Genomic DNA, 25,556 nt, shown 5'->3' with positions numbered 1-25,556 from the left:
GATCTTGAAGAAAATATAGAGAAAATGACAAAGCAACCGGAGTAAACACTGATTTTCCCGCTGTAGGAACCTGGGCTCTGAGTGTTTATAAACTATAAAAAGTATCCTTTTTCTAACTTCATTAGTTGAATCTTCTATGGTAGCGTGTCATTGCCTAACTAACATCATGACTATCCAGTAGGTGTCAAATATTGCTTAAATAATTGCCGTGTGGCCAGACATAAAACTCTGTGCTTGGTGTGTGTGTGCACGCGCACACGCACATGTGGTGGGGGAGAAGAAGGAAGAGGAGGTGGGAGGAGGAGGGGAAGGAGAAGAAATAAAAGATCTTGAACTTGCTACGCTCTAGTAACTAACAATACAAGGTGTACAAGTGCTCAAAAGGAAGTTTCTTTTTCAGGATTATAAAATTTAAAAAAAAAGAAATTTATTAAGGTATTAATTTTGTAATGGGAGAGAGAATAAACTCAGTTTTCACTATAAATATGGTGTTCTTTTAGCAGCAATCGTTACAGAATATCAGCTGAGTACCACTTAATTTTTTTTCCTCTGAGGGGAGGGAGATATCATACCTTTTGTTTTTATTACTGTCTCCGTATGTTCAAGAGCTGGGCCAGGAAACTGATGGTGTTTAATCTGCCACAAGTTTTTGTGAAACCATGATTCAAAATTTCTTCTCTTTTTAAAATAGCTGCATTCTATTCACTTTGGAAAATTTTGAAAATGCGGAAAACGCAAAGCAAATGATAACTACAGCCATGTTTTGATTGTGAATTAATCTTACAATAAGATTAGCTTTTTTATCGATGACCTTTCAGTGTCTGGTTGAGCACTTATCACTTCCTGTGTATTCACATATGGTGGGAAGACTACACATCTCACTGGGCAAAATAGGCATGAAAATAAATCCTCTAAAGCTTCCATTACTTTGCAAGGATAAACAGAGTTGGCATTAGAACAAATAGACAAACATTTGTGTCTTTTATTCTCTAATTTTGAAACTAAGGGGAATATGTCCAGTCAGTGGTAAGAGATACATGTTGTTTTATTTTAGAGGAAACAAACCTCTAAAGAACTATCTGTGTTCCTCTTAGTTGTAAAAATTTCAAAATATGTACTAAAACAAGACATAATAAATTATTGTTGCTTATACTTCCTTCTTACCAGTGCAAAGAACAGTGGAAAGCTGAGGAATTTATTTATTAGATCCAACTGAATCTTTGTTGTGAAATAAAAAATACTGCCCTCTAAAACTGTGATTTTTTTAAAAAGAATTTCAAATAACCCAAACCTGCCAGGGTAAACGTGGTCTACATTATCACCTAAAGCTTAGGGGGGAAAACATACACCATGACTATTAATTTAAAATAAATACTCACCATTGTGCATGCTTTTATAAGTCATTTAAGTCAGAATTTGAAAAATTGAACTATGTACCACTGAATATTAACTGAGCAATTCAGATTAGCATGACTCTTGTGGTTAATATTTGCAGAAACTTCTAATAATTATCAAGATGGCCTTTATTTGTTTTTTCTTGCCACTGACCCATAGGATATACGAAAAGAAAACAGATCAGCCTCTTTCCTGATAAGAAGAGTAACCAAGAAGGCCATCTGCAAGAACTAAGTGGTGAGTAATTTCTTTTTTTAACATGAATCGAAATATTTTAATATATATTACCTTGGGCAGATGAGATGTATGATTTCTTTAAATAAGTTCAAAGACGTTTATATAAAAACAGTGAACAGAGGCACGTTACTTTATCTTTTGAAGAGAGAACTAGTGAAAATGGAAATTCCAGAAATGTCTGTTTCTTAGAATGAGATCAGTTTAAGATTTTCCAGTGCATAACAAAACACTTAAAAATTTTTAAGCATTAAACTTAACATACCATGTTTTAGAAAATACATAAGAGCAACCTGGATTTAGGGGGTTTAGACCAAGTCTTTGAAGTATCTTAAATCTCCTTGAGACCTAAAAGATTGTTTATAACTAACGGTTGCTTTGTAAAAACAATGTTGACGAGATGTTTTAAAATTTTCCTGTTAAATTTTTATGAGAATATGTGGGGTTGAGAAAAGAGAGCATCTGTATTGCAAGATGATTTCATAAAATTGATTTATGTAATCTCAGAAATGGGGAACAGAATGCTTAGCAGGAAAGAGATTTATCAGTGGGTTGTATATGTGAAGCAAATGAAAATACGGAAAGCTATATCAGCTTAGATGGGCCTAATAATTTCTGAATATTAGTATAAGATTAGTGATACAGCATCTTTAATAGATTTTTTGTGGGTCTTTTTTGTTAGGACAGTGGAACCCAATACTGGGGTGCACATGACTGCGAGGGAACTGTCAGACTACTGGATATATCAATTCCACTAATATATATTTTTCTGCAAAGTTTTGCTTTTAGAGTGATCAGATTTTATTTAAAACAGATCTAAGAAGGAAAGTTTTTTTTGGAAATCAAGACTGTATTAGTATTTGGAGCTGCTGACAGGGAGAAAATTCTATTCTTAAAAAAGCATTTCTCTGGCTGTATTATATGAGGATTTTTTTTTTTCTTGTTTGTTTTTAACTCATTCATTCTTGGCTATGTGCTCTTGTAACATAGTCAGTTTTTGTCAAGAGAAGGCCAAATAATGGAGGGATACTCAACACAGAAACAACCTTACAAAATGTTGATTTTTCATTTCTCAGCTATCAATTAATCTGCTGATCATTTATTTCACTAATTAGCCTCCTCTTGGAAAAGACGAACAGAAATTTTTACCACTGCTAAATTCCAAATTAATAAAAAAAATTTACCTTAGTTTTAATTAGCAAGAGATTTAGTAAAGAAGAGAGTTAAAAATACTTGGCATTTTACTTATATATTATTAACATACTCTTGACTCTATTAATATATAATTCATAAATACATTTATTATATATTACTATATAGGAATTGTATTTGTTTTTTCTTATCCTAATTACATCTGCACTACAGTATAGAATTTTCAGAGTTAATTGCAGTGACTCTCCTGTCTTTCCCTCCCATTCTCTCTAGATTCATTATTTAAACTATTAACACCTTATATTTTCCAAGATTTTGTTCTTATACCAAAATAATATTCCTCATGATATAATGAATGTATTTTGATCTATTTTCACTTTAGATTTATAAGGCTTTATCATTACAGAGTAATAATCCTAGATTTCTTAACATTTGGAGAATTCTTTTATTAAATTAGTGGGTGATTTGAGGAAAGCTCTTTTTGCGGGGGAGGGTTGCTTTGCATTTTGTTTCTTCTTTGGGGTTTTTTTTTTTTTTTGATCATCAACACTATACTCTTGACAAATGGGCATATTTGTGCTCATGTTAAATAAAGTGAATTGAAATTAATCTTATAAGAATTGCATTTATACTCCTTTAAAAAATCAGTATTTCTTGGATACATATATATGCACTACAAAAAAGTGCACTTGATTTGCTGTCATTTTTCTAAAAAAGATATACACTTAGAGACTTAAAAAGATCTATATCAAGGTACTTAGTGGGAATATGAATGTTTTAAAGAGATTTCCCTTTGTTTACCTGTATTTACTAACTTTTCTAGAGTGAACTTTAATTGATTTTGTACTCAGAAGTACAAAAATATATTTTACATTAAATTAAAAAAAAATCAGTAGAGTGGAATTGATCCACAAAGCTAGTCTCACTGGGTCTTGACAGATGGTGGTACACCTGATCCTTTGTTCAGTGGTTAAGTCAGAAGCCACACCCTTGTCTGAGAGCTGGTACTGGATGTGGGGAGGATAATTATGACCCAGAATCAATGAATTCACACCTTGAAGGGGACGCCAGTGGCTGCTGCTAGGGCAGCCTTCTCATCCATCCTACAGACGTGGTCACTTTCCAGTTCACATGGCCACATAGCCAATGCGGGTTTCAGGAAGTCTTTTTCCAGAGGTCACAGACTCATGAAATATTGGCTGCCATATCAGGTCTGCAGGTCTTCGCTATTTCTTAACAATAGTTAAGAAATTCGGAATTAGTAAGTGCATTTAGCAATCAGGAGTATTCACATAAAAATTCAGATATCTAGGCTGTCTTGAAAATAACCTTGAAAAGGCCAACTTAGAGTTCTTTTCATAGGTGACAGGTGAGTTGGAATAGTGATTGCCCATTTTATGAGGGCCACACACTTTTGTTCTCGGCTGACTTCCTATGGACCACCAGGCCCTACAGGCCTTTGAGTTTGCAACTTTGATACATTAGTCAAAAGCTATATAAAACTGCGAGAAAGTGATTCCTCCCTGATAATAATTAGGTTTGCCAAACACCAGTTCTCAGGATGCCTTAGTTTTCCTGCTTTTTCTATGTTATTTGGGAATCACCAAATGGGAAATGAAAAAAAAGCAAATGGACCTAACTCACAGCTTGAAGTACTTAAGAGTCAGACTAAGTTAGGAAACATGGCTTGAGAATATGGGTTTATTAACTCTATGACACATGGATGGTGGGGACGAGAAAGCATCAGAGGCAATGACACTGTCCATTGGATTTTCCTGAGACCAATTTTAGACAGCAGGAGAAGATGACTCTGCCTTCTAAGTGTCTTTTGTCCCGGACTCATAATTCTTCCACGTATATTCATTTATACAGTTCTTAATTTTAACTACATCTCTGATGGCACCCTGAAGCAAAGCACATAGTGGGAAAAATGCATTTGCTAAATCTCGACCTTTGGATTCAAAGGGGATGTTTTAGTTGTGATGTCATTTCCAGACTATCCTTCTGCAAGCAAATTATTAACATTTGTTAGTGGGAATTCCCCAGTGGTCTAGTGGTTAGGATTCCACACTCTCACTGCAGAGAGCCCAGGTTCAATCCCTGGTTGGGGAACTAAAATCCCACAAGCCTCATGGCGTGGCCAAAAAAAAAAAAAAAATTTGTTAGATGGACATACCTACTTGTGTACATCTTACTAAACCTTTCCAAGATGGAAGTGGATTCTAAGATTGACGTTAGCATCATAATTAAGGGTGAGTGACAAAAACATTTTACTCAGAGATAGAGGAGAGTCATATATATTTAAATAGGATGTCAAGTAAGGTATGTGTTTCTTTCATGCACTATAATAATGACACATACCTTGAGGACATTGAAAATTTGGATTTGTTTTGAGGTTTCAGTATCTGTTGTCACATAGGTTAAGCCTTTGTGTGCTGTAGTTAGAGATTTGCTGTAGTTATATATGCTGTAGTTAGAGATTGCAAAGTGTTTTTGCTCATTTAATATTTTTCTAGAATAAGTCTCATCTCTTGGCTCTGAATGGCCAAATACCTTGCTTATTGTCGATTCATCTTCATAGCTACATTATTTGACCTGAACTAGATGATAACCAGTTTTATTTGCAGGAAAACATTAATCTAAGCAGAAGCATTCAAACACATGTGTAGAATCATTTCTCCTAGTACACATCTATTTCATTAATTTTATTTCCCAACATCTCACCAAGCTACCTCTGGCACAGTTTTCTTGTTAGTCTAAACAGGAGAGTCCTCCTCAGTCCTACATGACTGCTTACATAGGCCGTTGATCAATTTTGTTTGGATTTTTAAAAGTTGTCATGGCTATTAAACAGAAAGGCAATACTTAAAGCACATCCTTTAGATATATTTTTTTCCTGATTTTATTCCTAATTTTTAATTATTAAAATAATTATTAAATTATTCCTAATTTAATAATTAGGAAATGAAGAACTGATTCCTAAATAGTTTTTGGCTGAAAAACAAAATAGTATTTTTTAACACAATGCTTAGCTGTGGCTTTTGGCCAATGTTTATGCCTTGCATGTCATTTGTGAATGCTTTCAAATAAAAAATGTGCAGAGTTGCATTTATTTTTTGGCCTCATAGACCACATAAGAGCAGTTTCCATGCTTATTCTAAGCCAGCTCTGTAAAGAGATGTAATGCTACTTAAATTTTTAAACAAGTCAAGAATCTCAAACAGGGCTGTGTTATGTTATCACATCTGGTCATTCTTTGCATTAAAAGGATTATTCTCCCTGTTTTGCATTGTTCACTACTTGGACATCCAAAATGTCAATAACAGACCAAGACTGCAATAGGTCACTAGAGGGAAGAGAATATGGAGAGTAAAGAATAGCATTGAAATACGCTTTAATCTCTAAAAACTGGTTTTTAAAGTTTTGGGTTCATAGATTTTGTTAAGAATCTAATGAAAATTGTAGAACCCTCTCTAGAGAAATGCACATATACTTGCAAAATCTGAATATTCAGTGAGGCTCATCATGACTTTGGGCTTGGAGATCACAGGTTAGAAACCCTTGCAACAAATTGATATGTTATATTTTACACACAACATAGACTATGTATGTATGCACATATGTGCTAGGATGTACATAGTCTAATTTTTTTAAAAATTCCTTTAAGTAATTATGAAGTTAACTCCCCAAGTAGTTGAAAGCTTGGAAATCTTGGTTGTTTCTGTCTAAAGGGATGTTTGATTCCATAAGACACAGGTAGTGATGCTAACTTTTAAAAATCAATATTTTAATGAAATAAAAGAGTATGCTGAAAACAAGTGATATAAAGGTAATTTATCTAACTGCAACTGGGTAATACCTTCTGACCCTCATCCCTTTAACAGTTTTTGATTTCAAATGCTCCACCATGTTATTGATAACAAACAAGAAATAGGTGCTTTCGCTAGCATGGTCTTAACTAATATTTTTGGATATATGAATAGGGTTATGAAATAGAGATTTTCAATAAAATCGTAAATATTTGTCTTCCGCACTTTCAATTATAGGGTTAAACTCAAACAAAAATCAGAACACAAAGATGAAAACTTTCACCCAAATCTCGACCTAGATCATTATTTATCAATCATTCCACTCTGTGCCAAGTACTGGGCTATGTGCTGTACCTTTTGAGGATTGAAAAATAGAATAGAAGCAGCCCTGTTCTCAAGGTGCTCCCAGCATAGCGCCAGAATAAGACCTATAAGCGGCGACCTCATTACAGAGGCCATCAGTACTCTATTATGCTAACAAGTGTGCTGCTTTGGACATATTTCCCAATTGATGTTTCCTTATCAGCTAGCCAAGTTTTCCCTCCCTGCTCCTTCCCTGTCTTATTGGATCCAGGAAAGAGGCTGACTGAAGCTACCGGGAAGGAAGGAAAGTCGGCCCCTTCCATCCTCGGAGGGTAACAGGAGGAGGAAAAAGGTGCAAGGGACTGGGGGCATCTATGTCCCAACTTCTCTCCTGGAATAGAAGTTCCAGGTCCGGGCCTCTTGGACTCTCGGGAGAGAGCTGATGAGGAGAGGGCGATGCGGGTTGCGGGTTCGGCCGGGGAGAGGCGCCCTCGTGGAGCGCCCCGCATCTCAACACAGCGGGAGCGAGAGGACCGTGCACTCCCATCCAGCCCCGACTCGGCAGAGGATGCGCGCGTGGTGCCCAGGGAACAAAGGACCAGAGACCGCACAAAGGCGCCTGGCACACATGCAAGACAGCTTCTTCCCCACCCAAAACAACCCCCAAACCCAGAAACTCACAGCGAGGTCCCTGTGGAAATGGCGCCCTCTGGAGGAGACGAGGAGAGGGGTAGAACTAGAAGAGACCCGCCTTGCCCGGAAGAGACAAAGCAAAAGCAACGCTTGGATGTTTATGCAAAAGAGATGACTTAAACTTGCAGACGAGGAGGAGCTGTGAATTGTCAAGTTAAAATTGCTACCCTCTCCCTCCACACCACACCTCACTCCCAGGGTGGGAGTGTATTAGGAAAAATGGACTGCAGGGATCCTTACCCAAGATCTAAAGAGGTCACATTTTCTTCTCAAGTGAAGATCAAGACGACTGAGCCTCTTGCCTTATAGGTTCTCATGCTCCGCCCTTACTTGTCCCTGCAGACAAGGTCAAGCCTTTGCATAAACAAAATAGAATATATCTAGGAGTGAACTACCCCGAAATTAACATTCCTAACTGTGCCCTTTCTAAGGCTGTATTTAAAAAACAGCACCCAATTTCTTGACGTTTTGCAATTTATTATTCTAATCATGCATCTCTGTCTTTTAGAAATCTAAATGTCACTTCTCCCTGCTCTTATCTACCTCGTTTGATGGTTCCCATTAAAATAAAGCGATGGAGTATAACTGGCTTTTAGTGCAATTGATCACTGCTGGGGGAAGAGTCAGCAAGGGAGCATTCTAGAGCACAAACTTTGGTTCTCCAGAATCAGGGCTGGATTCCTCAACAGATAAAGACAGGCCTCTCAGGGCACTGGCTAAGCTGGGCACCAAAGTAAGCAGGTGCTTAAATCCTCTGAAAGCGTTACCTGGCCCTGTGCAGAACAGCTTACTAGAAAAAAGCAGCAATAAGACAAGGATATTTTCCCACCTGATTTTAAGAGGTTTTTTTCCCTAGATAAAATGAGAATAAAAACATGAAATTTTGTCTGTCCATTGAGAAGGTGATATATGAAGGGGAGGAAAGAACCAGAACTCACTCTATTGCACGCTTCTGCCTTGATCTTTGTTTCTTCTCATGAGGGGCTGTTAAAACCACATTAGGGTATATAGTTGAGCTTCCAAAGAGACCTCTGCTTTGGGGATGTGTGTTTGCTTTGTGTGTGTGTGTGTGTGTGTGTGTGTGTGTGTGTGTGTGTGTGTAGTGGGCGAGGGAGAGGGAGACCAGATACACTCCCTCAGACTAAGGTGTCCCAAGTCCTAGGAAAGAAGTGAGGTGTGAACCCCATAACTTTGGGATAATAAAGCAGGGCTGTGAAGACTCACTAGGCCTCCAATACCCCCAACTGCAGCCAAAGGCAGGAATCTCTGCGATGGACAAGAGTAGGTTCTAGATCTGGTATGTGACCAGGGAGTTGATAACTCACATTTCTTACTTTCATTTCTTATTCTTCCACATGATAGAGGTCAGCAAACATAGCAACTTGTCTCAATTAACTCTTGCTCCTCCTTTCAAAATTATGTATATTTTAAGAGCTATATAAATGTAAGATATTTATTTATCTATCTACCTACCTGTATCTTTCTATCTATCTCTAACTCTATCTATATATATTCCTTTTCACCTGAGTACATATGACTTTCCAGTGCCTAGAAGAGTACTTTGCACAGAAGCACTCAATTAATGCTATATCAGTCCTCTGAGGGATCTGAAAATTATCCATGAACTTTTGCTACTCTCTTTTTAAGGATGGTATTATAAAATTTTAAAATATACAGAGTTATTTCAAAACAGCCAATGACTTAGTAATTGATGATGCTAGGATGATGGATAAGTGCTCATTATGCCAGACAACGTATCAAGTACTCCACACACATCACTTCACTTGATCCTCACCAGCCTGAGAATAGTAGCAAGTGCTGGGTCTTTCCATGTGCTTGGCCCTGTGCTCAGCACCTTGACGACATGTACTATTAAATTTATTTTTCATAACAACCTTAGAAAATAGGAAGTACTATCAATTCTACCTTAAACTAAGAAAGCTGAGGCTTAGAAAGGTCAAATGATTAGTTTACAGGTCCCACTGCTAGTAAGTGGTGGCACTGGGATTTGAGCAGGCACTCTGCTCTTAAACACACATTATTTTTCCCATTTTATAGAGGAATTAGTTGAGGTTTTCTTAGAGGTAAGTCAAATCATGTTACTCTTCTAATCAATACCCTTTAGTGACTTCCCATTTCAATCAAAGTAAAAACCAAAGTCCTTATCATCACATCCACAGCCCTCCGTGTTCTAGTTCCCTGTTATTCTGACATCACCTCCTACTGCTTGCTGGCTCTCCACCAGGTATAGCTGTCTCTCTGCTGCTCCTTCCACACTCCAGACAAGGCCGTCCTATCTCAGGGCCTTTGCACTTTGCACAGACTAGGCTGTCCTATCTCAGGGCCTTTGCACTTTGCACAGACAAGGCTGTCCTATCTCAGGGCGTTTGCACTATCTCAGGCCTTTCCTCTGTTGGGCATGCGTTTTCCCCAGATATCCACATGGCTCACTCCCTAACTTTCTTAGATGTAGTCAAATGCCACATCAGGTAATTCTTGACTATTCCATTGCAAGTTGCCTCTTTTCCTCCTACCCCGAATCTTGACACTCTCTGTTCGTCTTCCCTTATTCTTTGTATTTTTTCTTGAATGTCTGTTTATATTATAAAACTCATTAGAGAGGGGTCATCTCCCCTCTCTCAAATATAAGCTTCACCAAGGACAGGTATTTTTATTTTTGTTATTTTTAAAAAATGCAACACCAGCATTTAGAACAGAACCCAGTACAGTAATGGGTGCCCGATAAGTATTTGAGTGAGTGACAGGAGGTTAAGGCACTCACAAAAGGTCACACGTTTAGTACTAGGCAAAGTGAGGCTTCATTACAAATCCAGTATTGGAGTTTATCCACATATCAAATGCATAAAGTATCTTCTTGAGCTCTTCTTCTAAGTCTCTTGGTCTTTAATTATAGTAGGTCGGGTGAACGTGAATAAACAAACCAAACAGGAAAAAGGCAGCCTTTGTTACTGTCTCTTAAAGTGGGATACTTTAAAGTGAGATCAAATCAGAGGCCAGGTCAGGGAAAGGGGACACTGGTCTTTAACAGAAAGGGAGTTGACAAGTGATGAAGTAAGGAATGTGCTGATGTTTCTGGGCTGCACGAAGGGGCAAAGTGTGGGAAGGTCCTGGATGAAGTTGGTGTTGGGTTAATTAATTAGGGTGGGATGCCTGCACGTTAAGGGGAGGAAGGAACCGAGGGAATTGATTTGGAGTGGACTGAAGTCTCAAGTAGCAGTTACAAAGGATCCTGGAGGCACAGGAAGGATGGGAGAAGTGCTGGGTACAGCTTAATTTGGCGAGTGGCCAAAGAAACATGTCAGATATTAGTGAAAACAGGCCACAGCTGCTGCAATTTACAAGCTACATGTCAGGCCTTTCCTTAGCCACCCTTCCACCCCGCCCCATCTCATGTCCTGGAATAGCCATTTTCTTCCGAAGACAACCAGTCATAACTCAGTTCTCACTTGAGGGCATAAGAGAAGGCAGGGCATGCTCAGGATCCATTGCTAATGGAGAAGGGCTCACAGCATTCATGAAAACTCAATTTCCCCCGAGACTGAGAATTAAAATGTTAGCGTACTGAACTCCCACCTCTTTTCTTCCTAGGACAGTTTTTTAAATTGTGGTTATTTTTCTTTAATCTCATGATATCTAAACTTGTAATATCTAAGACTTCTAGAATATTTAAAAGTGTCTTCTTACTCCCTTCCTCTTCAAAATGTCTTGATATGTTTTGTATATTTCTCCATCCTAGGAAAAAGATTCTAGATAATTCAGAGTAAAACATATATATGTATGTATATACACATATATACCGGACAGTTTAAAAGTGGAAAGAACAAAAGCATTTAAAGGTATACATGTTGTTACTGAATAATGTCATTTGGCAGAACTACTTGGTAGCATTTCTCCACTCCCCCTGCTCAGATGGCGATGAAGTGCATAGACTCTGGATCCACACACGCTGGGTTGGATTCCAGGCTCTGCCACTTCCTAGCACTTTCAAATTATTGACCTTTATGTTCCTCATCTGTAAAGTGCAGCTAAAACTAATTCTTCACTAAAAGGGCTTTAGTAATATTTGAGTAAATACATATAACATTTATAATAGTATTAAATGTTAAATATTGCTACTATTTATAGATGCTATAAATATTTAAAAGATTTTTCGTGGTTTCTTAACCTGTTATGTACAGTATTTAGAAAAGGATCCATAGAGAGGTACTTAAATATTTCCTATGACATTGAGGAAAAGAAAATACCATTATAGTTCTAGCCAACCGGTATTCCTTGTTCTGATGAAACACGTAAATGGCATACGGGAAGCTCTTCTATTTAGGGAAATAAATTCAATGTAAAATAAGAGCAGGTTTAACATACAGGAAGTGAATTCTATTAATTTTTTCTATCATCAGTTTTCTTTGTGATGCTGCTTCAATGCTGAGTGAAGTTGTTTCATGGAATAGCTCTCATTTGCGTTCTGAGATAACATAAGGCATAAAGTAACACGATGCCCCAGAACTGCACACTTTTTAGGATGGAGGAGCTCTGATGTTTTATCAAGCACACCTACTAAGAATGAAGATTTCACTCAAAGTCACTTTCTTCCTTGAGTTTCTTCTAACATGAATTGATCCCTAGCTTACACAAGTATTGTAAAACATGGATAAAGATTGTGAAAAGCACTGAAACCAAACTAAATCCTAAATAAGTTATCAATGAATACATTTACCTCAAGTTGCTACTCTTCATACTTTGTTGTTTAACCAGTTGTTCTGTGGTCACTTGGTTATTTAAACTAAAATAAATTATGGACCACTAATCAGATGTTGGACACTGTTACGGGGGTTGGATACAGAAAATTGAATAAGTCCTGTTCTCAGTAAAAAGCATTGTCTAATGAGAGAAATACAAATTATCTTCATCTAAGTCTAATGCACGTGGTAATACTATGGTATCAATACCAATATATTACTAGGGAGACGCTATAAAGAGGGATTGATTCTTCTGCAAGTATGGGGTGCAGGGGGCCTTGAAGGATGAATAGAGGTAACTAAGCTTCAACTGAAGGAGCAGCGTAGTGTTTCTAGTCCATGTGCATAGTCTGTTGAAGCAAGAGTATGAGTTGAAATGTAGAGACTGTCATGATACATGTGACTGAAAAAGGGATAAAACCTTAAGCAAGGCAGTGACAATGCAAATGGTGAGGAGAGGATTCATTTGACATTTTGAGCCATAATCAACAAGACTTGATGACTGATGCTCACGTTTAGTGGGGTTAAAATTGGAGATGATATGGCTTGGGTTTTTGACATTACTGAGATGGGGATGCAGCACAAATTTTTGTTTTCTTCTGTTGGTTTTGCTTTTGTTTGGCAAGAATGTATGTACTGATAATTCCGCTTGAGATAGTTTTAGTTTGAATATTTTGTCACTGTGCAATCGAAAACCACATTTACCCTATTATCTCTGTGTTCAACTCATCACAGTGTCCTACCTTACAGTTGCACTTGTGTCATGCATCTCATGGTTTCTCTGGCTCATTTTTTTCCTGTCCTACAGGCTGCCTTCAGAGCTCTTGGTTTTGAACTCTAGTGACAAACAATAGAATTGACCAGTGCTAACCCAAATAAAACAAAAACAGCTCTTTCTAGGATTCGAATAGGACATGCGTGTAGAAGCTGTAACCCACTCCCCTGGGAACAGTATTCCAGGTGACTGTTTTTGGCCTTCCAAACCTCCAGATCCCTAACTAGGCATGAGAATTAGCACAGGAAAGTAAACAAGCCATTTTAGCACACCAGGAAGCTTCTCTCAAGTCACAGATACATTCCTATTCCTGAGAATTATACACAAGTCAATAAAGATTAACTAAACAGTTGGAAATACAGCTAAATAAAAGCTGAGACTTTAAAAATCACTCAAGAATATGCACATTGCAAGCAGTTTGGCAAGAAGCTCTTGCACGTTTCTTTTTGCTGTATTTCTTAACACAGTTCCTTTAAAAATCAACTTTGGCAGACAAATGGAGATCCTCTATTAACGGATACTTGAGCACTTGGGCTGTATTCACAGTTTACTTCTGCAACTCAAAGCCTCAATTCAGACTACTGATGGAGGAGCTTTTTCTTTTTTTGTTGTTTAAAAATTATTTTTTTGAATCATCGTATAAAATGTAAACATGTAAAAATGACATATTAAACAAAAGCGTATTTCAAGAGTTTTTGAAACAAATGAAGGCACATCTTCTTTTGGTTGTCAATATATATTTAAATGTCAGCCTAAGAGGATTTTAAAGTACACGTAATTGTGACTGGGGCAAAATTTTAGAGAATTGTTATCCAATTTGTAGACCCAAGAGATCAACGAAGTTTGTTTTATTATTTTTTTTTTTTTTCGGTATGTGGGGCTCTCACTGTTGTGGCCTCTCCCGTTGCGGAGCACAGGCTCTGGACGCGCAGGCCCAACGGCCATAGCTCACGGGCCCAGCCGCTCTGCAGCATGTGGGATCCCCCCGGACCGGGGCACGAACCCGTGTCCCCTGCTTCAGCAGGCGGACTCTCAACCACTGCGCCACCAGGGAAGCCCTCAACGAAGTTTTAAAACTATCCATTAACTTCTGCCTTTTGATCCTATTGTAATTTATTTGTGTATTTTTTTCAGGGTGAAGATAGAAAATGAAACTCAGATGAATCAGTTTTGCTCCTTGAATGTAGCTTCACTACAAAAGTAGATGAAGTTGAGGAGGTTTAAATTACTCCACAAACTGGAATAAAATTTCTAATGATATGAGCATTTAGATTGTTTTATTCCAGTCCCCCAATTACTATTTATAACTAAAAAATAGATTTAAATCATAGAAACCATATGTATTTCAATGCCACAATGCTTTTCTTTGGAAAGAAATATAAAGTGTAATAAGTTGATAATTTTTTTTTTTTTTTCGGTACGCGGGCCTCTCACTGTTGTGGCCTCTCCCGTTGCGGAGCACAGGCTCCGGACGCGCAGGTTCAGCGGCCATGGCTCACGGGCCCAGCCGCTCCGCGGCATATGGGATCTTACTGGCACACAAACCCATGTCCCCTGCATTGGCAGGCGGACTCTTAACCACTGCGCCACCAGGGAAGCCCTAAGTTGATAATTTTTATAAGTAGTTAAAAGACTATTTATTGAAAGTCACCAAATGCTTTAAAATGTCTGTCTAAAAACTCTTGTGTTTGATTTCCAAAGAAGTGAGCCAGCATTGCTGGTTGTTCTGTTTGCATAGTAAGAGTTTCTCTCTGGCATAATCAATTATCTTACTACTTTTTAAGAAAAACATTAAACCTGAGAATTGAACAATTGCCAGAAAAAAAGAAAACAAACAAAAAAAACTTTCATCATAAAAGGCTTAAGAAGGTTTTTTTGTTTTTTTTTAAAGTTTTGAGACCTGAGGAGTTCCTTTAAAAGTAGATTTAAAAAGTATTTCAGGGCGCCTTCAAGAGGACAGAGGAGTAAGACATAGAGATCACCTTCCTGCCCACAAATACATCAAAACTACATCTACATGTGGAACAACTCCTACAGAACACCTACTGAACACTGGCGGAAGACCTCAGACTTCCCAAAAGGCAACAAACTCCCCACGTACTTGGCCGTGTGGCTGACAGGGTCTTGGTGCTCTGGCCAGGTGTCAGGCCTGAGCCTCTGAGATGGGAGAGCCGACTTCAGGACATTGGTCCACCAGAGACCTCCCGGCCCCACGTAATATCAAATGGTGAAAGCTCTCCCAGAGATCTCCATCTCAACGCTAAGACCCAGCTCCACTCAATGACCAGCAAGCTACAGAACTGGACATCATATGCCAAAGAGCTAGTAAGACAGGAACACAAACCCACCCGTTAGCAAAGAGGATGCCTAAAATCATAATAAGCTCACAGACACCCCAAAACACACCACTGGATGTGGTCCTGCGCACCAGAAAGACAAGATCCAGCCTCATCCACCAGAATGCAGGCACCAGTCCCCTCCACCAGGAAGCCCACATAACCTACTGAACCAACCTTACCCACTGGGAGCAGACACCAAAAACAATGGGAACTACGAACCTGCAGCCTGAGAAAAGGAGACCCCAAACACAGTAAGTTAAGCAAAATGAGAAGACAGAGAAATACACAGCAGATGAAGGAGCAAGATAAAAACCCACCAGACCAAACAAATGAAGAGGAAATAGGCAGTCTACCTGAAAAAGAATTCAGAGTAATGATAGTAAAGATGACCCAAAATCTTGGAAATAGAATGGAGAAAATACAAGAAATGTTTAGCAAGGGTCTAGAAGAACTAAACAGCAAACAAACAATGGTGTACAACACAATAAATGAAATTAAAAATTCTCCAGAAGGAATCAATAGCATAATAACTGAGGCAGAAGAAACGAATAAGTGATCTGGAAGATAAAATAGTGGAAAAAGCTACCACAGAGCAGAATAAAGAAAAAAGAATGAAAAGAATTGAGGACAGTCACAGAGACCTCTGGGACAACATTAAATGCACCAACATTCGAATTATAGGATCCCTGAAGAAGAGAAAAAAAAAAGGACAGAGAAAATATTTGAAGAGATTATAGTTGACAACTTCCCTAATATGGGTAAGGAAATAGTCAATTAAGCCCAGGAAGCACAGAGAGTCACATACAGGATAAATCCAAGGAGAAACACGCCAAGAAACATATTAATCAAACTATCAAAAATTAAATACAAAGAACAAGTATTAAAAGCAGCAAGGGAAAAGCAACGATTAGCATAAAAGGGAATCCCCATAAGGTTAACAGCTAATCTTTCAACAGAAACTCTGCAAGCCAGAAGGGAGTGGCAGGACATCTTTAAAGTGATGAAAGGGAAAAACCTACAACCAAGATTACTCAGCAAGGATCTTATTCAGATTCAATGGAGAAATTAAAACCTTTAAAGATAAGCAAAAGCTAAGAGAATTCAGGACCACCAAAGCAGCTCTACAGCAAATGCTAAAGGAAATTCTCTAGACAGGAAACACAAGAAAAGGAAAAGACCTACAATAACAAACCCAAAACAATTAAGAAAATAGTAACAGGAACATACATATCGATAACTACCTTAAATGTAAATGGATTAAATGCTCCAACCAAAAGACATAGACTGGCTGAATGGATACAAAAACAAGACCTATACATATGCTGCCTACAAGACACCCGCTTCAGACCTAGGGACATACACAGACTGAAAGTGAAGGGCCGGAAAAAGATATTCCATGCAAATGGAAATCAAAAGAAAGCTGCAGTAGCAATTCTCATATCAGACAAAATAGACTTTAATATAAAGACTATTACAAGAGACAAAGAAGGACACAACATAATGATCAAGGGATCAATCCAAGAAGAAGCTATAACAATTGTAAATATTTAGGCACCCAACATAGGAGCACCTCAATACATAAGGCAAATGCTAACAGCCATAAAAGGGGAAATTGACAGTAGCACAATCATAGTAGGGGACTTTAACACCCCACTTTCACCAATGGACAGATCATCCAAAATGAAAATAAATAAGGAAACACAAGCTTTAAATGATACATTAAACAAGATGGACTTAATTGGTATTTATAGGACATTCCATCCAAAAAGAGCAGATTACGCTTTCTTCTCAAGTGCTCATGGAACATTCTCCAGGATAGATCATATATTGGGTCACAAATCAAGCCTTGCCAAATTTAAGAAAACTGAAATCATATCAAGTATCTTTTCCGGCCACAACACTATGAGACTACATATCAATTACAGGAAAATATCTGTAAAAAATACAAACACATGGAAGCTAAACAATACACTACTTAATAACCAAGAGATCACTGAAGAAATCAAAGAGGAAATAAAGAGGAAATAAAAAAATCAAAGAGGAAATAAAATAAAAGAGAAACAAGTGACAATGACAACACACCCACCCAAAACCTATGGGATGCAGCAAAAGCAGTTCTAAGAAGGAAGATTATAGCAATACAGTCCTACCTCAAGAAGCAAGAAAAACCTCAAATAAACAAACTAACCTTACACCTAAAGCAATTAGAGAAAGAAGAACAAAACTACCCCAAAGTTAACAGAAGGAAAGAAATCATAAAGATCAGATCAGAAATAAATGAAAAAAATTGAAGGAAATGAGAGCAAAGATCACTAAAAGCTGTTTTTTTGAGAAGATAAACAAAATTGATAAACCATTAGCCAGACTTATCCAGAAAAAAAGGGAGGAGACTCAGATCAATAGAATTAGAAATGAAAAAGGAGAAGTAACAGCTGACACTGCAAAAATACAAAAGATCATGAGAGATTACTACAAGCAACTCTATGCCAATAAAATGGACAACCTGGAAGAAATGGAAAAATTCTTAGAAAAGCACAACCTTCTGAGACTGAACCAGGAAGAAATAGAAAATATAAACAGACCAATCACAAGCACTGAAATTGAAACTGTGATTAAAAATATTCCAAAAAACAAAAGCCAGGACCAGATGACTTCACAGGCGAATTCTATCAAACATTTAGAGAGGAGCTAACACCTGTCCTTCTCAAACTCTTCCAAAATATAGCAGAGGGAAGAACAACCCAAACTCATTCTACGAAGCCACCATCACCCAGATAGCAAAACCAGACAAAGATGCCACAAAAAGGAAAACTACAGGCCAATATCACTGATGAACATAGATGTAAAGATCCTCAACCAAATACTAGCAAACGGAATCCAACAGCACATTAAAAGGATCATACACCATGATCAAGTGGTGTTTATACCAGGAATGCAAGGATTCTTCAGTATATGCAAATTAATCAATGTGATAAACCATATTAACAAATTGAAGGAGAAAAACCATATGATCATCTCAATAGATGCAGAAAAAGCTTTCAACACCCATTTATGATAAAAACCCTCCAGAAAGTAGGCATAGAGTGAACTTACCTGAGCATAGGAAAGGCCATCTATGACAAACCCACAGCCAACATCATTGTCAATGGTGAAAAACTGAAACCATTTCCACTAAGATCAGGAACAAGACAAGGTTGCCCACTCTCACCACTCTTATTCAACATAGTTTGGAAGCATTAGCCACATCAATCAGAGAAGAAAAAGAAATAAAAGGAATCCAAATTGGAAAAGAGGAAGTAAAGCTGTCACTGTTTGCAGATGACATGATACTATACATAGAGAATCCTAAAGATGCTAACAGAAAACTACTAGAACTAATCAATGAATTTGGTAAAGTAGCAGGATAAAAAATTAATGCACAGAAATCTCTTGCATTCCTATACACAAATGATGAAATATCTGAAAGAGAAATTAAGGAAACACTCCCATTTACCATTGCAACATAAAGAATAAAATACCTAGGAATAAACCTACCAAAGGAGACAAAAGACCTCTATGCAGAAAACTATAAGACACTGATGAAGGAAATTAAAGATGATACAAACAGATGGAGAGAGATACCATGTTCTTGGGCTGGAAGAAACATTGTGAAAATGACTGTACTACACAAAGCAATCTACAGATTCAATGCAATCCCTATCAAACTACCAATGGCACTTTTTACAGAACTAGAACAAAAAATTTCACAATTTGTATGGAAACAAAAAAGACCCTGAATAGCCAAAGCAATCTTGAGAAAGAAAAATGGAGCTAGAGGAATCATGCTCCCTGACTTCAGACTATACTGCAAAACTACAGTAATCAAGACCATATGGTACTGGCACAAAAACAGAAATAAAGATAAATGGAACAGGATAGAAAGCCCAGAGATAAACCCACGCACATATTGTTACATTATGTTTGATAAAGGAGGCAAGAATATACAATGGAGGGCTTCCCTGGTGGCGCAGTGGTTGAGAGTCTGCCTGCTGATGCAGGGGACATGGGTTCGTGCCCTGTTCCGGGAGGATCCCACGTGCCACGGAGCGGCTGGGCCTGTGAGCCATGGCCACTGAGCCTGCGCGTCCAGAGCCTGTACTCCGCAACGGGAGAGGCCACAACAGTGAGAGGCCCGCGTACCACAAAAAAAAAAAAAAAAAGAATATACAATGGAGAAAAGACAGCCTCTTCAATAAGTGGTGCTGGGAAAACTGGACAGCTACATGTAAAAGAATGAAATTAGAACACTCCCTAACACCATACACAAAAATAAATTCAAAATGGATTAAAGACCTAAATGTAAGGGCAGACAGTATAAAACTCTTAGAGGAAAACATAGGCAGAACACTCTATGACATTAATCACAGCAAGATCCTTTTTGACCCACCTCCTAGAGAAATGGAAATAAAAGCAAAAGTAAACAAATGGGACCTAATGAAACTTAAAAGCTTTTGCACAGCAAAGGAAACCATAAAGAAGACAAAAAGCCAACGCTCAGAATGGGAGAAAATATTTGCAAATTAAGCAACTGACAAAGGATTAATCTCCAAAATATACAAGCAGCTCATGCAGCTCAATATCAAACAACCCAACCCCAAAATGGGCAGAAGGCCTTAATAGACATTTATCCAAAGAAGATATACAGATTGCCAACAAACACATGAAAGGATGCTCAACATCACTGATCATTAGAGAAATGCAAATCAAAACTACAATGAGGTATCACCTCACACTGGTCAGAATGGCCATCATCAAAAATTCTACAAGTAATAAATGCTGGAGAGGGTGTGGAGAAAAGGGAACCCTCCTACGCTGTTGGTGGGAATGTAAAATGATACAGCCACTATGGAGAACAGTATGGAGGTTCCTCAAAAAACTAAAAATAGAACCACCATATGACCCAGTAATCCCACTCCTGGGTATATACCCTGAGAAAACCATAATTCAAAAAGAGACATGCACCACAATGTTCATTGCAGCACTATTTACAATAGCCAGGGCATGGAAGCAACTGAAGTGTCCATTGACAGATGAATGGATAAAGAAGATGTGGCACATATATACAATGGAGTATTATTCAGCCATAAAAAGAAACGAAATTGAGTTATTTGTAGTGAGGTGGATGGACATAGAGACTTTCATACAGAAGGAAGTAAGTCAGAAAGAGAAAAAAAAATACCACATGCTAAGACACATATATGGAATCTAAAAAAAAAAATGGTTCTGAAGAACCTAGGGACAGGGCAGGAATAAAGACGCAGACATAGAGAATGGACTTGAGGACATGGGGAGGGGGAAGGGTAAGCTGGGATGAAGCGAGAGAGTGGCATGGACATATATACACTACCAAATGTAAAATACATAGCTAGTGGGAAACAGCCGCATAGCACAGGGAGATGAGCTCGGTGCTTTGTGTCCACCTAGAGGGGTGGGATCGGGTGGGTGGGAGGGAGACACCAGATGGAGGAGACATGAGGATGTATGTATATGTATAGCTGATTCACTTTGTTATACAGCAGAAAGTAACACACCATTGTAAAGCAATTATACTCCAATAAAGATGTTTTAAAAAAAAAACTACCACAAAAAAATGCTTTTATGTCTGAGTTCCAGTTACTTTTTAATAATTCCATTTTCAGTTATTAAACTTGAAGTATTAGCACAGACCATAATAATGGTAAAATTTGTTATTTAATATTGTTCAAAACTGTCATACTATTTTAAATTGATTATTTCAGTTTTACTCTTTCCTAAGTAGATGCTACTGCACAGAACCATTCTAAATATTGTCAACAAATAGAATTTTCCCTCCGAGGTTCATCCTCTATTTCTCACCATTAACAAAGACCTTGTGTATTTCCTTAAATAAATAAGATTCCCTACTGCAGAGACTGCTTCTTCTCATGTTGTGGACTTTCCTTTCTTTCTCCCTGTTAAAGCTTTTTTTTTTTTTTTTTTTTTTCTTTTTTTGTCTTTTTCTTGGTCCTGAGCTCTGTTCCCAGACTGTCATTAAAGTGTTATGACCAAAATGGCTTAATAATAACTTTTACTTTCCAGGTAACTTCTTTCTAAAATGCCAAAGCAAAGTAATGCTATGGAAAAAAAAAATCAGGGATGCTGTTTTTCAAGGGAAGAATTTTCAGTATTTCCTTAAATCATACAGGTAAGATCTGCTCTCTTGCTTTGGTATAATATTTCCATAATAATCCCACAATGCATTTCATGGGTTACAGCTTGAGTTCATACAGGAGTGCTAACTTTATAGTCTTGTCACAGCTCTATGGCAATGATTCCTAACTGGGATTGATATGAACACCCTCCTCCCCCCAGGGATATTTGGCAATGTCTGGAGACATTTTTTTTGCCACAACTGGGGATGTGCTACTGGCATCTAGTGGGTAGAGGCCAGGGATACCACTCAACACCCTATGATACAAAGGTTAGCCTCCTACACCGAAGAATTACTCATCCCCAAATGTGAATAGTGGCAAGGTTGAGAAACCCTACTAGAGGGCAAAGTCAGACTAGAAAGCAGGTAAGTAATCTGGCTGAAAGGCTTTCCTTTTAATCTGGAGTCAGAGGTAAAATGAGTTTTGATTTCTACCAAGAATTGTACAGCTATTTATGAAATGGTATACTACCTTTTTGCTTTGGTAGAGATAAAGGATTAAAATATATACACTTTCAAATTTGGATTTAAATTAAGCAGTCTTTATTTAATCAAATAGGCAAGTTTACTCTTTTGCCTTGATCATTAATAAAATAGTTTTAGAAATAACACTTTTGGTGTTTTTTATTTTATTTTTACACTTAGATTATTTTTATTTTCTCTAACTCAAGACAAATAACTTGGCAAGCAACTTGAGTTTGTGTGACTGCACAGTATTTATTAATGTCTACCATAGTTTTCGTTACGTCTTTAAATTACGTCAAACCCTGCTGGAGTTCTTCAACTTTCCCTGGTTTGTGTCACTCGTTAATTTATTCATTAAATAAATGTTTATTGAGTATTAACTAATTCAGTCATTTTTCTCTCTCTATTTTTTTTCTGTTGTGTATTTTATTTATTTACTTATTTATATTTTTGGTTGCAACAGGTCTTGGTTGCTACACGCGGGCTTTCTCTAGTTGTGGCGAGCGGGGGCTACTCTTCGTTGTGGTGCGCAGGCTTCTCATTGCAGTGGCTCCTCTTGTTGCAGAGCACGGGCTCTAGGCACACAGGCTTCAGTAGTTGTGGCACATGGGCTCAGCAGTTGTGGCACATGGACTTCGTTGCTCCGCGGCATATGGGATCTTCCCGGACCAGGGCTCGAACCTGTGTCCCCTGAATTGGCAGGCAAATTTTTAACCACTGTGCCGCCAGGGAAGTCCCTGTTCTCTGTCTCTTACTGGTCTTACAGGGAAGACCAGTAAGGAATCGATAGATGGTGGTTTGAGCCAGGATGCTAGCACTAAGTGGTTTATAAATTTGTTGATTTATTGATGGATTGGATTTGAGAAAAAGAGAGTAGCCAAAGTTTCAGCTGGAGTAACTGGAGGACTGGTGGGATAGATTGTTTCACTGTTTACCAAATATTTCAGTTTCTTTAAATATAGAGTCTCTTCCTGTGGGAGAATAATACATCTCTGTCCTATTGAAATTGGGAGGCCATGCGACTTGCTTGACCCATAATAAGTAGGTAGATGGTTTAAGAGCCAGCACTTGACTTGCCACATCATTTTTCCTTCTTTACAAAACCAACAATGTTCCAGCTAAAGCACATTCTGTCGGTTTGGCTCCTAGAGCAAAGCCATTGTGCATTATAACTGCAGGATACACACAGAGGATATGTATCAAGAAATAAACCTTTGTTGTTGGAAGCCAGCAAAATGTTCATGTTGCTTATTACTGCAGCATAAGCCAGCTTAGCCTGACTAATACAAATGTAGTTGGCAATAACTAAGATGGGGACACTTGCTAGAGTTGAAAGTTTTGGATGTGTTATGGAGTAACCCGGAGTTCAGTTTTGGTACGTAAGATTTTTGAGATGCATATTAGACATCCAAGTGGAACTCTCAAGTTGCCAGTTGGATATAAGGGGCTAGAGTTCAAGGAAGAGATATAGACTCAGGATACACATTTGGGAGTCATCAGTCTGGGACTGAACAAAATTACCAAGGGAGTGAAAAGATAAGAAGTCCAGGAACTGAGCTCTGGAGTAGTCCAACAACTAACAAATGAGACTGAGAGGGAGCAATCAGTAGAACAGGAGCCAGACCAAGAGGTGTGGTGTCCTGGAAGCAAAGCGAAAAAAGTCCTTCAAGGATGATCATCTGTGTCCCATAGTGACAAGTCAAGTGAGGGTGAGGACTGAGAACTGACCTCGGGATGCAGCAATGTGGAGGTCACCGATGACCCCGACAGGTGCGGTTTAAGTGGGGAGGAAAGCTCGAATGAGATGGGTTCAAGAGAGGATGGTAGGAGAAAAGTAAGATAGCAAGTGTAGGTAATTCTTTCAAAGAGCTTTCCTATAATGAGGAGAAGAGAAATGAGAGCTGAAAAGGGAAATAGGGTCAAAAATGTTTTCTAGTATGTTGGGCGAAATAACAGCTTATTGATATGCTGATGGGAATAATCCAAAATGGAGGGAAATGATGAGGCAGAAGAGAGAGGGGAGAATTGCTGGAGAGACCACATTTAATAGTTGAGAAGGGATGGGATATGGTACACAAATGGGGGCGTTGAGCTTTGATAGGACCTCACACAGTTCATTTATAGAAACAGGATAGAAAAACGTATGTGGATATATGATGGAAATACACAGTTGGAGTGACAGCTTGTGGAACTTCTGATTACTTCTATTTTTCTCATTAAAATAGTAACCAAGGTCACCCACTGAAAGTGAGGATGGGTAAAGAGCTGTTGGAGATTTGACATAATTGTATATTTTTCTCCATCTATGTTCCGTTGGAGGTGGGCTGGTTTGAAACGTTGGAAAGATACACTTAACCATAGTTGGAAGTTGTCCTAGCAAATCTAACAAAGCATAGGAGGATGAAAAGTTGAAGAATATATTCAGGGGAACAATTGAAATGACCAGCCATGACATTTTAGCTGCCTTTTCATTTCATTTTAGGTTGCCTTTTCATTTTGTTGATGGTTTCCTTTCCTGTGCAAAAGTTTTTAGTTTGAGTAAGTCCTATTTACTTATTTTTGCTTTTGTTTCCCTTGCCTGAGGAGACATATCTGAAAGAGTATTGCTAAGAGTGATGTCAAAGAGCATACCACCTGTTTTCTTCTAGGAGTTTTATGGTTTCAGGTCTTGCATTTAAGTCTGTAATCCATTTTAAGTTAATTTTTGTATAAGTGTAAGAAAGTGGTCCAGTTTCATTCTTTTGCATGTAGCTATCCAGTTTTCTCAATACCTTTTATTAGAGAAACTGATTTTTCCCCATTGTATATTCTTGCACTTTGGCTTACTTTAGATTTATACAAATAAACCTTTACAAAGCCAAACTGAATAAGGAAGGAGTTTATTGGATATTATTTAATAATTGAGATGGGTTCCTACAAAGATGACCTAGCCATTCATTAAAACCTCTGTATATATTAGACAGTTAAAAATTGGTTATTTGTTCAGTATTTGGCTTAATGCCTCCTTCTATAATTTATTATCTTGGAATATCATTACTCTCAGCACCATCCATTGAATTAATGATATACTTAAGACATTGGCTAATATCGTTGCAATCACTAATTTTTATGTTGTGGGTATCAGGCATAGAGAAGAGTGGTACTTGACTACCAAAAAACATGAGTCTGCTGTTTATCTTAAACTCTGGAGAGAGTCCTGCTTTTTACCTAAAAAAAATAATAGAAATATAAGTTAACTTTGAAACACCAGGGCAGCAAGTAGTTTTGAAGGCTCAGAAAAAGTTGGTAGTAATCAATGAACTTATGTTAAAAAATAATCACAAACAATTTAAAGTCACTTCTGAAATTAAAAATGGGTTTTATTCCTAAGTAAAAGATATGGTTATTGATCCTACTACTACTCTCTTAACAACTTTCAAATATACA

The 25,556-nt window shown here is 37.9% G+C and overlaps 1 long non-coding RNA gene across 1 annotated transcript in view; it reads left to right on the top strand.

Annotated features, from left to right (window-relative positions):
* LOC132593342 (uncharacterized) overlaps window positions 1–1,634 on the top strand; it is a 74,616-nt gene extending 72,982 nt beyond the window's left edge. The window contains exon 3 of the long non-coding RNA XR_009558675.1: window positions 1,555–1,634. This is a non-coding gene — a long non-coding RNA (uncharacterized lncRNA). The remainder of the gene's footprint in view (window positions 1–1,554) is intronic.
* Window positions 1,635–25,556: the final 23,922 nt, after the last annotated feature.

Source organism: Globicephala melas, chromosome 14 (assembly GCF_963455315.2).
Source record: "Globicephala melas chromosome 14, mGloMel1.2, whole genome shotgun sequence".
Taxonomy (NCBI): Eukaryota; Metazoa; Chordata; class Mammalia; order Artiodactyla; family Delphinidae; genus Globicephala; species Globicephala melas.
This window is presented reverse-complemented; position numbering and strand designations above follow the sequence as displayed.